Source organism: Parus major, chromosome 28 (assembly GCF_001522545.3).
Source record: "Parus major isolate Abel chromosome 28, Parus_major1.1, whole genome shotgun sequence".
NCBI classification, from domain to species: Eukaryota; Metazoa; Chordata; class Aves; order Passeriformes; family Paridae; genus Parus; species Parus major.
Window position 1 is genome coordinate 1782492 of NC_031797.1, and position 12155 is coordinate 1794646.

At 58.5% G+C, this 12155-nt stretch overlaps 1 protein-coding gene across 2 annotated transcripts in view; it reads right to left on the reverse strand.

The window, feature by feature from the left end:
• Positions 1–9648, reverse strand: part of LINGO3 (leucine rich repeat and Ig domain containing 3) — a 25586-nt gene extending 15938 nt beyond the window's left edge. Inside the window, exon 1 of one of the 2 annotated variants that reach the window (XM_015651977.3) lies at positions 8079–9648. The gene's annotated coding sequence lies outside the window, so the exon portion shown is untranslated. Of the gene's footprint in view, positions 1–7263; positions 7337–8078 lie in introns of those variants that run through there. The other variant, XM_015651978.3, reaches the window with a different exon arrangement.
• Between the last annotated feature and the right edge of the window lie 2507 nt (positions 9649–12155).

Sequence of the window (12155 nt, forward strand, 5' to 3'; positions counted from 1 at the left end):
AGCTCCAGGAGCGTTTGGACAGCGCTCTCAGGGATGCTCAGGGTGGGCTTGTTGGGGGGTCTGGGCAGGGCCAGGGGCTGCACTGATCATCCCTGAGGGATCCAGCTCAGGATATTCTGGGATTTCTGCATTCCATGGATCCCAGGACACCTGATAGTGCCCAAGATCTGGTCAGTGTTGCATTGTCCCCGTATTCAAGAGCATTAAGCCAGAGACTTTCGCTCATTAGTGTAATTAATGTCAGATTTCCCAGCCAGCTGAGCTTCCAGCTGACCTTTATTTATTGAGATATGAACAACAAAAATGACACATTATCGCAGGGAGGTGTCACAAGCTGCTCATTTGAGATCCTCTCTCAGTGACAGGCCTCCAAAGAGTTTCTTTCTGCAAAAGTAAATGGGAAAATTTGGAAAATGCTTAAGGAAGGAGGAAAAATTCAGCTCCACAGTATCCCAGCAGGGATACAGCATCTCCCAGCTTTGGGGACACAGCCAGAAATTACCCCAGGGAGAGAAATGGAGGGAGAAATGAGGCAGAGCTGTTAAAAATGAAACAGGAAATAAGATCTGTTTCTTAGGAGTCTTGAGAAAGTCACTGAGGGGGAGAGAGCTGAGCCAGGACTGAGGCAGCAGGGACAGGTCCCCAGGCCATGGAGTGACCCCTGTACAGGGCCAGGGCCAGCAACAGCCTGAGCCAGAGAGAACCTCGGGGCATGGAAAATAAACCCCCAAAACCCAGCAGCATTGTCTGGTGCTGGATGAGCCTGACCCAACAGATCACAGCCCCATTTGTCCCTGCCACAGCAACAACCTGGACCGGGATTTCCAGAGGTTTCCAGATGTTGGTGCAGGCAGGGGAAGGCAGCAGTGCCAAACCCCATCGGGACATTCCCATGGGAATTGCTGTGCCCCAAGGCTGGTGCCTGATGGAAAAGTGACCCTGAAGGGAAGAAGAGAAACCACTCCCTGAACTGTGGAGGGTCCAACCTCCAGAGTAACTCCTGGAATGACTGCCAGAGCACTGGGCATGGCTGGGACAGGTGCTGGCATCACCCACTGCACTTCCCTGGGAGCAGCCCAAAGCTCCTACTCCTCATCAGGCCCAGGAATAAGGAATAATGAAGGCAGGATTATTTCCCCCCCACTCCATTAGTCACACTTGGTTAATATTCCTGCTTATGGAAAAAGGTCACAGTTTCTCTCTCATTTATGTCACTCCACCTTCCATTTGCAGTTGCAGGGTTCTGCTCCTTTTCCATCCCTAATTAGTGTTCAATTACAGGGGCCCTGCCCAGCCCACCACCAGGCACAGGTCCTGGCCACGCTGCCTCTCCTGGGTCTCCCTGTGGAAAACTGACCCAGGAACAGCCCTTTGTTCCTCTGGCAGCACAGAGAGAACCAGATGGACATCCCTTCAGATGAGATTTAAATGGAAAAACACAAAATAGCTCCTTGTGCCAATATTGAAGGGTTGGTGTCCAGCTGTCCTGAGCACGGGGAAGGTCAGCCCGGGTGACCCTCTAGAAAAAGAGGCCAGAAGCACCAAGCACCCTCATGGTTTTCTCCTCTGGCTGCACCACTCAGAAGGGGTTGAAAATGATTATTTCCAGTGTTCCTGAATGAAAACAAATCCGCTCCCCTAAGGTGAGGTGTTCCAGCACGGAGTGTGGCTGAGGGAGTTTGGAGCCCCTTTAGCTGCCCTGCTCTGCCCTGCAGACCTCTGCTGCAGCTGCCCTGCGAGCAGCACTGTGAGGACCGTGCCCAGGACACTTCAGAAGATGGAAAAGAGCCTTCCCAAGCCTGCCTGAATCCCCCTCAGTCCATGCTCCATCCCCACTGGTGGCCCAGCAGCTCTGTGTCACAGCCACGGCTCCGGTGCCGCAGGGCCAGGGGAGCTGATCCCAACAGAGCAGCCATCAGCACCCTCCTGCCTGTTTCAGTTTACAAACAAAGCCCCTCATCCACTTGGATGGAAACAGCAGCCAAATTGAGCAGGAAAAGGAATCAAGGCCTTAGGGGGAGGTTTCTGGAGATGCTGAGGATGGGAATTGAGTCGGAGATCAGGCGCATCCCCCCACTGCAGGTCACTGCTCCTTCTTCCCTCCCGTGCCTGCTGGGGTTTGCTGTGTGGAACAGCCACGATGTCCCACACTCCCAGCTCTGAAGCCAGCAGGGGCTTCACCATCTCCCTGGCAGGAGCAGGACTGTCCCCACCACCCAAACTGCCCCCAGTTCCCACACAGCTCCGGGAACATCAGGGCTCTGTGCCGTGACAGGGACAGAACTTGGGCTCAAATGTACCCAGAGCAACAAGAGGCAGAGAAGGACAATATTTGGTTTAATTTTTTTCTCAATTCCCTTCCCACTTAATATTTTCTCTTCTCCTTTCCAAGAACTTCCTTTATTTCTCCCTGTCTCCCTCTAGCAACAGTATCTGGGAGAAACAATGAATTTTTAATAGGAGGGGGCGGTGGGAAGAGGCAGACCCTGAGGCAAGAAGAGAAAACATTGATCTGTTAAATCACTCCCATCAGCAGGAAACCACATTAAAGGGAGAGGGAGCCACGTGAGGACCACACAGCAGGGTCCTGGTCCCCTCTTTTCTGTGAACCCAGCAGATGCTGTACAAGTCCCAGCCAAGGTGACTCCTGCTCAGAGGAGCTCTCCCAGCCACTCCACACACCCCTGGCCATGGCTGATGTGGGGCTGGGGGTGCAGGACCCCCAAGCAGCCCCTTGCACAGGGAGGGGAACCCTCCAGATCTGCCCCACAGAACTGGGGTTGTTCCTCTGCAGCATCTTCCCTGGGAGGGTGGGCAGGCCCTGGCACAGGGTGTCCAGAGCAGCTGGGGCTGCCCCTGGATCCCTGGCAGTGCCCAAGGCCAGGCTAGACGGGGCTTGGAGCAGCCTGGGATGGTGGAAGGTGTCCCTGCCATGGCAGGGGTGGGGCTGGATGGGATTTAAGGTCCCTTCCCACCCAAACCACTGGGGATTCCACGATCCCAAACCCACCTCCTGCTCCCCACTCTTTTCTGCAGGGCCAGGGCTCATCCCCACGGAGCTGAGGATGCCCAGCTCCCCTCCCTCAGTGCCTGGCCCTGTCTCCCCATCACAGCCTGAGCCTAAATATAGTCCCTGGTTCTCTTTTCTTGTAGACACAACCGGTGCTCTGAGTCAAAGTCCTTTCCCATGAACTCACTGTTGCTTAATAAAGCACAAACCCTCGGAGACCTTGATGCTGGGATCTGTCATTTTAATTCCCAGTGACACTTGTTCCTCTCCACTCCAGTATGTGGCCGCTGCTATTTTGGTTGGCACATCGGGAGCTGAACAAGGAGCCCCGGCGCTCCAGATCTGAGCTGGGCAGAGCTGGGACAGCTTTGGAATCAAACCCTCGTGGTGGATGGGGCTGCAAGCGGCAGCTGAGCTTGTGGTGGCATGAAAAATTCAGGGGGAGGAAGGCAGGGAAGCAAGAGAAGAGCTGGGCTGAGGCAGAGGAAGGAGGAGGGTGTGCTCAGAGAGATGGATCCTGCCTCTGCTCCCGGGCTGGGATCCCAGCCTTGGGGTGCTGAGGATGCTGAGGCACCACAGCAGCCTGGGCATCACAGCCCAGACCCTCCCTGCTTTGTTTTGAACCCACCCCCGGTAAAACTGTTTCTGTTTGCCCAAATTCTCCATCTGGATCTCTGCTGTTCTGTTGTTCTGGGGTGAATTTGGTGCTGTCCTCAGCTTGCCCATTTTGCATGGGGAAGAAGGAATGGCAGCCCTGCCCGGGCCTGGGGAGGGCTCTGCTGTCCCATCACCAGGGCCATTTCCCCACTTTGTCACCCCCATCCTGCCCAGCCTCAGCCCTCAGCCCCCACCTCCAACACCCCACAGACCTGGGGCACCCGCGGGGTTCCAGCTCCAGCCCCAAAACACCACGGCTTAAATGGGATCTGAAGGAGAATCCAGCACATTCCATTGGCAATGGCTGAGAAGGGCTCTGGCCCAGCCTGTCCCACTCCTGCATCCCTGCTCCCACAACCCCTGAGCCAAACCTCACAGAAGCAGCTGCTTTGTCTTTCATGGTAAACCCTACAAAAACTTTGCAGACAGAAAAGTCAGCCAAGGGTGCCCACAGCCCGACCCATTTCCCTTCCACAGCCACTGTGGCTCTCGGCAGCGTTTCCAGGAGTTCTCATGGGATTTGTTGCTTTTCATCTCCTCTCACATCTCCTCTCTGAACATTTCTGCCCTCGCCTGTTTGTTCTGGGGCTTTTCCAGGACTCACAGAGCGACCCTTTGGGCTCAGACAGCACCTTCCACCCTCCCTGCAGCGCCACAGGCCAGAGCCATCCTGCAGGATGCTCCGTGACGCTCCCTCTGCCTGCTCAGACAATCCCATCTCGGCTCCACAGCCGTGCACAGGCAGCAGAGTTTGGCAGCCTGAGGGACCGTGCCACCCTCCAAAGCCAGGCCTCCAGACCACGGCCACCTACAGCCAGGGAAACTGAGGCACAGGATGCACTCAGAAGGGTTTTGGAGCCTGGTGGCGAATCGGTGTCACTGGGGACAAGCCCAGGGATGGCCTCACTTGGCTCCCACTTCCCTCCCCTCGGAGCTGTGGGACTGGGGACGTGGGGAGATGTTGCTGGTGACAGGCATCCCACCCGTGCTGCCCACGCGCAGCGGCGGCACGGGAACCGCCGCTGCCCACGCACAGCGCGCCCGCCACGTGCTTCACGCTCCCAGCGTTATTCCCAGGGCTTCCAACACCTCTCTCCCATCCCAGGGATGTGAACACGGCAGCGACACGGCTCCGAGCTGCCGGAGCAGCCCAGCTCCTCCTGCCTTATGGCAGCTCCAGCTCCTCAAGGAGAGAACAGGAGCCACCTGCTCCCTGCTGGGATGCTGGGGGGGAACCGGGAGGGATCCCACAGGCAGGAGTTGGGAAAAATCCACCCCAAACACATGGACTGAAAGCATTTAAATGTTGAGTGCAGCCAGTGCCGTGTCTGTGCTGTTGGGCTGTGAGTCCAGTGTTTAATTTGGGCCCAGGAGGGAAGAGCAGGGATTAGGTTTGGGCCTTGGAGCCAGGGATGAGTTCTCTGGTGAGGCAGGATTAGCACAGCTAATAAAAGCAGACATTCCTGAGCCCTAAACACTACAAAATAGGAAAAAAGCCCCTGGCCCTGCTATCTTCAGCCAGGGATCAGCAAAAGCACATCCCCCAGGAAAGGCTGAGCCTGGCAGGACCCGGCTGTGCCTGGGATGTGTCCCAGCTCTGCCCAGCACAGCCTCGGCATCGGTGCCTCGGACAGGAGAAACACAACCCAGCCCCTGCTCCTCCCGTCCTCCTGCTCCCTCCTCCAACAGGGCAGAATAAAAGTAAAATCTACTGATTTTTAACTCTTTCCTAAAGATTTCAACTCTTTCCTGAAGCTGCTTTGCCTCCTGCTCCCCGCTCTCGGGATGCTCCTCCAGCTGTTTTGCAGGCTGGGCATTGGAGAGCATCTTCACCCAAGATCAGCCTTTGGGAAAGGCTGCAGGCACCTGAGTGGGGTTTCTGCAATGTGGACACTGTAAGAAATTTTGAGTGGACCAAAAAATCACCTCTCCAAGCTACTCTGGCCAAAACCCAGCCGGTTCCACCAGTCCTCCAGCAGCAAGAGGCAGCAGCTCCGCTGCCTCCCCTTCGTGAGTGCCACATAAAAACATCAGCGCAAAATTAAACCAGATCAACCCCGGGCTGCCCAGCTGGCAGCTCCCCAGCTCATCCTCAATTATTTTCCCATTTAAAGGACGTGCACCACGTTCTTTGGCATGCCCTGGTGTGCCAGGATTTGATTCCATCTCCATCCTGCAAGGGGTGATGGAGCTCTGGGGTGCAGAGCAACTTCACAGCCCCCGCACTTCCCACAGGGTTATTGCAGGGTTCAACACCTGCATTTTGAATTTTAACCTGCACATGATCGTGTCACTGCTGGGCAATTCTGCTCTTGGAGGGCTTTTTGGTTTTAATGCCTCGTGTTTTGATTGGAGATCTGTAGGAACTTTTCCCTGCCTGGATGAGGCTTTTCCCACGGTGTCACCCCTATCTCAGGGCTGAGTTTTGGGGTCTCCATCCTGCAGGCTGTGCGTCCCCAGCCAGGATGAGAGCGGGTGGGAGAGCCAAGCAGCAGCCAGGAGCTCTGCCAGGCCTGGGCTGGTGTTCACCAGGCCACCAAACATCCCCAATCCCGGTCACTTCCCGCTCCAGCCGCTCCGGTTCCAATGCTCCTCGCTCCCAAGGACTGGCTTTGTGCTCTGGGCGCTGCCAGGCTGCAGAGCCCGGCACGGCTCCACTCTCCATCACATTCACAGGCACTCTGCCTTCTCCTGCCATCCTCTCCCTTCCTGGCTGCTCTTTTCTCCTTCCCAAAAACCTCATCTCAGGGTAAGGCTGGGCTGGAACAGATGAAGCAGCTGCTCCTCTGTAACCGCTGCCTGCGCGAACGCCGTGGGAATTGGAGCACCTTTTGTCAGGTTTTAGCTCAAATCCGCTTTCCAAGTGGATTAAGGAACTGGCACAAAAGTACTCTGGATGGAGAGTGGGAAGAGGCAAAGGCTGCTATTCCAGCACGGCAAGAGGAGCCAGGAATGCTGCGCTTGCTGCCTGCTCCATTTCCCCGAGAAACACAACCTGGTAACATCCGCGGCTAAACCAACCCTCGGAATTTTCGGCAGGAAAATCCGCCGAAAATCCGGGATGCTCGGGGAAGAGGCAGGAAGGGCCCTGGGGTGGCGAGGAGTGAGGACCTGCAGCGCCCGGGGGGGAAACACGAGAGAGAGGAGACGGGCAAAGCTTTCCCGACGCCCGGCGATGCTCGGACCCGCTCGGCTGTGCCGGGGGAAGGGGCTGCGAGCGGCGGCCCCAGCCCAAACGGGGAGGGGGGGGGACTGCGGGTACCGGACCCCCGGGAGCGCCGGGGGATGGAGCGGAGCAGGGGCGGGCTGGACCCGGAGCCGCGGCGACAGCACCGCCACCCCCGGGGCGACCCTGGCGTGCCGAGCCCCCTCCCCGGGCACAGCCGGGGGCTGCGGAGGGGCCTGGCGGCCGCGGGCGGTGGGCACAGCCGGGCAGCCCCCGCCGAGCCGCCGGCGGGGAGGGATGGAGGGAGGGATGGAGGGAGGGATGGAGGGAGGCTGCGAGTCCCCAGGGGCGGCGGGGGCTCGGCGGCCGCCCCCCGGCGCCACGTGTGCGGCTCGGCACGACCCCCCCGGCCCCGGGACCCCGCACTCACCGCTCGGCGGCCGCTGCGGGGCTGCCCATGTTGCGGCGGCGGCGCGGGCAGAGCCGCAGCCCCGGGGGCGGCGCGGCGGCGGCTCCGGACGGACCCCGGCCCGGCCCCGGCCCGTCCCCGGGGGCGGCGCGGCGGCGGCAGCGCCTCTCCAGCCGCGTCGGGCCGTGCGCGGAGCCGCCCCCCGCGCCCCCCGCCCGGCCGGGGGAGGGACGGGGCCGGGGGCGATGCGCGGCCCCGGGCGGAGAACGGGCACAGCCCCGGAGGAAGGCGGGGAAGGGCACGGGGGGTCTCCTCGCCGCGCTGCCGTGAGCAAAGGGTGCCTGGGGTGCCAAGCCCTGGAGTGCCCCGCCTGAGGTGCCCGACCCCATGGCAGCACCTTGGGGTACCCCAGTGCCAGCCACTGGTACCCACCTGCCACCCCCCCTGGGTCCCTCAGCTCCGTACCAGCACCCCCAGACACTCTCCCACCCCATCCCCATGACAGCCTGCTCGCATCCCCCAGCCCAGTGTCCCCTGCCTGCCCCAGGACAGGGTCTGAGGACCACCTCACCTGTGCCCTCTGCACCGGAGGTGGAGGTGGCTGTGGATGAACACGGCCATTTCCCCTCCGTCCCGTGGGAAACTGAGGCAATCAGGGCACAAACAGAGCCGTGACCTCAGGAACGAGCGCAGCCCCGAGCCAGGGCTCCTGTGTTTGTGCCCCTGCACTGGGCTCCACTGTCCCTTGCAGCAGGGCCAGGGAGATGCCAGGCTCACGGGACAATGACCTGGAGCCCCCCAGCAGCACCCCCATGCCCCACGGGGACAGCACTCACCACTGCCCATGCCTCATTGGAGTTCTCCTCTTGCTCCTCTTCCCTCCTGCTGAAGCCTCCTGGACTGTGGTAATTTGGTTAATTGGGATTTGAGGATGGCAGAGGCCAATTCCCTCCTTGGCTCTGACCTGCAGGGTGGAATTGTTGCTCCTCTCCGCTCATCACTGCTCAGTCCAGGCTGGCCTCAGCCTTGCTGGTCCCTGGCCTCAGATGCAGAGTGTCCTGTGCCTTTGATGTGCTGTGTGCCAGCTGACCAAGCTCCACCTGAGCCATTCGGTGACATTTGCTGGGTCTGACAGCGCTTTTCAAGCAGGGCTTGGCAGCATCTTCTCCACTTTACAGCTGAGGAAACTGAGGGCAGAACTCAGGGGAAGGGATGGGGCTCAGCACTGGACACCAGGTGGGTCCAACGCCGTGGTTTCACCTGAACTGGCTCCGTTTGTGCAGGATTTTGTCAGGAGAAATGCCAACAGCTCTCCCAGCCTTGTCGGTTCCACTCCCAACTCCCATCCCTTGCTGCAGCCCAGCGCTTCTGCTGATGGAGGTTCCTGGTGCCTCCTGCTGCTCGCTTGCTCCGGGATGTGGATTTATAATTTCATTGCAGGCACACGCAGCTCGGGCTTTCCCATTTGAGCTTCACCCCCAGCCTCAGCCTTGGATCTGCACTTAAAACCAGATTTATGTGGCTGGGAAGGAATTTCATTGCTGTTTTAAACAATATCAACTTATCTGCTTAGGAAGAGATGAAAAATCCAGGCATGGAAATTGCAGCTGGTTTAGTTGGGGATGGATTTTTAAGAGGCTGGCGTTGGGGGGAGGGTGTGCCAGAGCAATCCACGTCTCATTTCCATTCCCCAGGATGGAAAGGTGATTCTGGCTAATTTGAACACAGTCATTAAGCTGCTGTATCAAAAGCACAGAGTCAATTTAGCAGCGTCCCCCCAGCCCTGGCTCCGCAGGCTGCGCTGTTTTAATCAAGGGTGGGGGAATTGCTGCTGCTTCCACACAGCTCCCGATCCTGGTGCTGGGAGCCAAGGGCTGAGCTGATTTTGCCTGATGGAAGATGCTCTCCTGCCTGCAGGCCAGGGTTAAAGGTGATTTTGGGGGAGCAGTCTGCTGGCAAATGCACTGGGGGAGTCCCAGCTTGGAGGGGATGCTTTGTCCTTGTCCCCTCCCCCAAGCACCTCACCAGAAAATAGTTATTTCTGTCTCACTGTGCCCCCTTCATGCCATTATTTTATTTTGGGGGAAGCCAAGGCACAGGGTTGGATAAGGGAACAGGCAGGTTGTGATTTGAGCCTGTGCTCTGGGTTTTGGCTCAGCCCTGATCCCCCTCTGGGCTCTCTCTCCCACCCATTAACTCCAATGCCCTTCTGGCATCTCTCTGGGCTTTGAAAAGGGAACAGGACAAAGCTGTGGAGGAAAAACACCAGGCTGAGGTGACCAGTTCTGCTTCCCCAAGCCAGAGTTTGGCACTGGACACAGGAGAATCCCACAGGGCCCTTGGTCTCGTGCTCCAATTAATTCAATTTTGCTTCAATATGAACATAAATCCAAAGGGATCTTAGGCCAGGAGCCAGGGACAGGGACAGGGACAGGTTGGGGAGGAGGTCCCTGCCAGGGGCTGTGGCATTTGGGGTGCTGAGATGGGACCTGGTCCCCTCCTTAGGGGCCTTTACCCCCACCTGGAACCTCCCAGGAGCCTGGACCTAAACAAAAATAACATCCCCACAATGAGGATGGGGACCCATAAACCACCAAAACCCCCCAGAATCTTGCTGAGCATCGGGATTGGGATGAAATGGGGCCAGCTGGGTGCCAGCTGGGAACACAAATCCAAGTGGAATCATGGAATCATCACGGTGGGAAGAGACCTTCAAGAGCACCCAGCCCAACTGTTCCCCAGTTTGGGGGGACACACAGAAGTGGCAGGACCCTGGAGCTGTCAGGGCCCGTGCTCCAGGGAGGGTCCCTGCCTTTGGTGATGCTGTTCCAAGTGAGCCCCAGCCCTGGGAGTGCCTTGACAAGTTTTGCTGCTTTCTGGGGCATTTTCACACAGACTCAGCAAAATGATTTAGGGGAAAAAAAAAAAGAAGTGTGAGAGAAATAAAAAAACCGCAGCTGCTCTGGCACACGCTCAAAATCCCAAAGAGTTTTTGACTGAAACGTGCCAAGGAGAGAAAAATAATTCAAACAAAGTGAGAAGTAAAGTCCCTTCTGCCCCCAGTTTGCCCTTTGTGGTGAAGTGAGGAATCTTTCCCCGCTGATCCCGGGATCCAGAGCCTCTCCCTGCCTGCAGGGTCCCTGCCAGCCCCTCCTGCCGCCGGCCACGCTGGTCCCCTGCCAGCCTGAATGCAGCATTCCAGCGCTGCCAGCTCCAGTGACAGCCCGAGAGGCTTTTGTCCCCACTCAGGATGCAGCAGTGGGAGCCATGTGATGAGAGCAGGCTCCTGGTGCCCATCAATTTTGCCAAAACGGAACCTCGATGGACTCCTCGAAGGAAGCGGCTGCATGCTCCCACTCCACGTGGTCCTACAGAATTTGGGTTCTGGGAGCCCACCAGGAGTCACTTTGGTGCTGGACTGATGCCATGAGGGTTTGGGGGTGCCAGGGAGGCAGTTCTGGCTGGGCAGCCCAGACCCCCCAGCCCCAAATGCCCCTGAGCAGAGCCAGCCACACCACAGGGACTGGGGACAGCGCCCCTGGGGCTGAGCTGGGGGTTTATTCTGTGCTGGCCAGAGGCTTTGCAGTGCCCCCAGCACCACTGCAGGGTGACACTGCACGGCTGGAGGGCACCGTGACCCAGGGACACCGCCCTGTGTTGTCCCCTCCATCCAGCCTGGAGCCACCCTCTCCCAGGGACCTGCCGAGGTGGCACCAGGAGGTCCCATGGGCTCGCTCTGGCCTGGTCACCCACCACACCCAAAAATGCAGCTTCACCTCAGGTGTGCACTCTGGCAGGACTCCAGCACGGAAAGCAGAGGGCACAGCCCCACTGTGGGGTCTGGGGGACACAGGGAAGAGCGGCTGCCACACCACGAGTGACATCTGTGACCTGCTGAGCACGGAGCTGGGGTTTTTTCCCTGCAAACCCTCTTGTTCCCCCTCCAAAGCCAGTTTCCTCTCTGTCCTGACCCCAATGTCTCCATGTTCAGCCCCTGAGGGGGGACAAGCTCACCTCATTTTCCCTGCCAGAGCCCCGCTCTGCTCACACAGCCTGAGCCCGTGACTAAGCCCAGTTACTTTTAATAAATATTGGGTAATAACAATGGAAGTTCCTTTGGCCAGGGACCTGCTGCTCTGAGCTGTGCCCAGCAGAAGCACCATCAGATGAAGAGTTTTCATCCAAGCAGGAGGGAGAGGCACCTTTCCCCTCTCTCACTGCCTGGGCTTCAAGTGACAGCAGCGCTCACCTGCCCTTCCTCCCACTGCAACCCCTAAGTGAGCCCTCATGTCCGGGTCCAGGTGTCCCTTCTGGCGCTGAAGTCACCCCAAGGTGACAACTCCACCAAAGAAGGATTTCCTCCCCTTTTTAAGGTCCAGTTTTGCAGAAACACCCAGCCCCAGCCAGTTTCAGCAGGAGCTGAGCAGGCTCAGCAGCCCTCAAACCCAGCCTAACATTTCCCTGCTCAGAGAAGGACAAAGCAAATGATCTCTGCTTTCCCAGCACAGGCTGCATTTCTCCTGCTGCACGACTTAGGCCACCCTGGGTCCCATTTGCAAGGCCATCCCTTCTTTGCTGGGGTCAGGGGGGCTTGCACAGCCCCCAGACCCCTCCTCTGTACGTGATCATGGAGCTGGGCACTGCCAGATGTGGAGCTCGTGTCACCCTCCAGGGCTGCCCAGCCCCACAGAGCCCATGGCTGAGGATTGATTGCCCACATAAGAAAAATACTGAGCCATTCCAGAGTGTCCAGAGGAGGGCAAGGAAGATGAGGAAGGGCTTGAGGGGAAGCCATGTGAGGAGCAGCTGAGGGCACTCGGCTCGTTCAGCTGGAGCAGAGGAGACTGAGGGGAGGCTCCTCGGGGGCTGCAGCTCCTCCCGAGGGGAGGCGGAGGGGCAGGGGCTGAGCTCTG